Source organism: Malurus melanocephalus, unplaced genomic scaffold (assembly GCF_030028575.1).
Source record: "Malurus melanocephalus ecotype Western Australia unplaced genomic scaffold, MMel_1.1 scaffold_710, whole genome shotgun sequence".
Lineage (NCBI taxonomy): Eukaryota > Metazoa > Chordata > Aves > Passeriformes > Maluridae > Malurus > Malurus melanocephalus.
The window spans coordinates 59,999-62,281 of NW_026623942.1; the positions used below are offsets into that span (position 1 = coordinate 59,999).

The 2,283-nt window shown below is 53.2% G+C and overlaps 1 protein-coding gene across 1 annotated transcript in view; it reads left to right on the forward strand.

Annotated features, from left to right (window-relative positions):
- Positions 1 to 2,283, forward strand: part of ZNF469 (zinc finger protein 469) — a 72,852-nt gene that overhangs the window by 12,247 nt on the left and 58,322 nt on the right. The window lies entirely within an intron of this gene.

Sequence of the window (2,283 nt, forward strand, 5' to 3'; positions counted from 1 at the left end):
CTGCAGCTTTTCCCTCTCCGTGGCCTGCCTGGGTGTGTTACGGATCCCAGGTGCCTCCCAGCAATTTAGGGGAGTTGAAATTCCTTCCCGACCTCGCGTTTGTGGAGCGGCGCKCTGGGGTTTGGATTCTGTCAGGCTGCTAAAAACAACCTGGGCGTGCTGGGGCCCGTTCCCCGAGCCCGGGGGCACCGGGAGCAGCTGGGACCGGCAGCCAGGGCGGGGGATGCTCCCCGGGATGCGGGAAAATGCAGCGGAGCAGCCGGGGAGGAGGGGAGGGATCGGCAGGGACAACCCCGACAGAGGTACCTGTCCCTCCGGCTCAGCCTTTGGGATCTTTCATCCCTCGTGGATGGAGAGTTGGCTCTTCCTTCTCGCTTCTCCCAAGGGAGAATTCCATAGGTGGGGCGGACACAGAATCCTGGGATGGTTTGGGGTTGGAAGGGAGCTTAAAACTCATCCCATCCCACCCCCAGCTGCGGGCAGGGACACCTTCCACTGTCCCAGTGTGCTCCACTGTCTTAGAATGGTTTGGGATTGGAAGGGATCTTAAAACTCATCCTATCTCACCCCCAGGCATGGGCAAGGACAACTTCCAGGGTGCTCCACTGCCCCAGAATGGTATGGAATTGGAAGAGATCTTAAAACTCATCCCATCCCACCCCCAGGCAYGGGCARGGRCACCTYCCACTGTCCCAGGGTGCTCCACTGYCCCAGAATGGTTTGGGATTKGAAGGGATCTTAAAGCTCATCCCATCCCAACCCCCACCTTCCACCRTCCCAGGGTGCCAACACATCACCAAGGCTCAGGGCATTCCAGAATCCCRGAATGRTTTGGGTTGGAARGGACATTAAAGATTAWCCARTCCCACCYTGGACACYTTCCATYGTCCCAGGGTGCTCGTCCCAGGATTTTTTGGGATTTGAAGGGATATTAAAGCTTATCCTATCCCAACCCCCACCTTCCACTGTCYCAGGGCGCTCCAAGCCCTGTCCAACCCAACACATCACCAARGSTCRKGGAATCCCAGAATCCTGGAATGATTTGGGTTGGAAKGGACATTAAAGATTATCCAGYCYCACCTTGGACACTTTCCACTGTCCCAGGGTGCCCCAAATCCCAGTGTCCAATGTGRCCCTGGACACTTCCAGGGATCCAGGGGCACCCACAGCTTCTCTGGGCACCCTGTGCTGGAACCTGCCCATGAAGAAATTATCCATGTGTCCTGGGAGACAAATCTGCATCCCAGATATTCCCCTGGTGATGTTTCTGGGACTCGGGAAGTGAAAAATGGGATTTTTCAGCTGCCTGTGGTTGATGCTGGTGTCAATCCCAAATGTGAGGGATCCAGGGGTTTGGGTGGGATGAACATCTCGGCTTTTTATGGCTCAAATAATCTTTGAATCTGGAAAAGGGAACAGGGGCAGCATCCTGGGATTTGGCTGCTGCCCCATAAATCCAAGGAGTCTCTTCAGATCCCCGTGTCCCGCCCGATTCTCGTGGCTTCTTGTAAGGGAAGAGGGTTTGGAGAGGGGAAGATTTCTCAGGAATAAAATAACCAGGCAGCAGAGGATGCAAAATCGGCCCAGATTCCCAGAGTTCATCCAATYCTGGCATTTTTGGAGGGATTTTTTGATGGAAAACTTCCTCATGTGAGGGAATGAACTCTCTTGTCCCACTCCACAAAATCCCCTCCGAGAAAAGCAGGTTCGGTGGGATTTGTAAACAACAACCTCCTCTGACCAAACTTTACATTTTCATTTCCTCTGTAAAACTTGGAAATCACCACGTTTTTATTGGGAWTCAACCATTCTGCCCCAGCTCGGAKCGGYGAGCTCTCCCTCGGCCGAGCTGCTGCTCCRTCTGTCAAAAGGGAGCAAAAATTCCAACGCAAACCTTTCAAAAATATCCCAGAAATGGCTTTTTTTGGCTGGGTTGCTCCCGTGAGCTCGCTCCAAGCTGGCAGGGAAGGGGGAAGATCGGAGCGGGGTGGATGTGGGCGAGCGCTGGAGAAAGCAGAAGCCTTGGAAAGTTTGGGTGGATTTGGAGGAGAGCGATTTTTGGGGCGGTGTGAGGAGGGAAAAGCGATTTTTCCATGGATCCAGCGAAACCTGGAGGCTCCTAAAGCCACTTAAGGAATTCTCAAATTCCTCCTGCTCTAGTGGATAATAATCCCATAAATAAACTCCTGTCCCTCCGTAGGAAGCAAATTGAATGGAAACGTGTTAGAAAAACACTTTTTGTGCTGAAAGATTTCAACTCTCCAGCTCGGGCTGGCCCCAAAA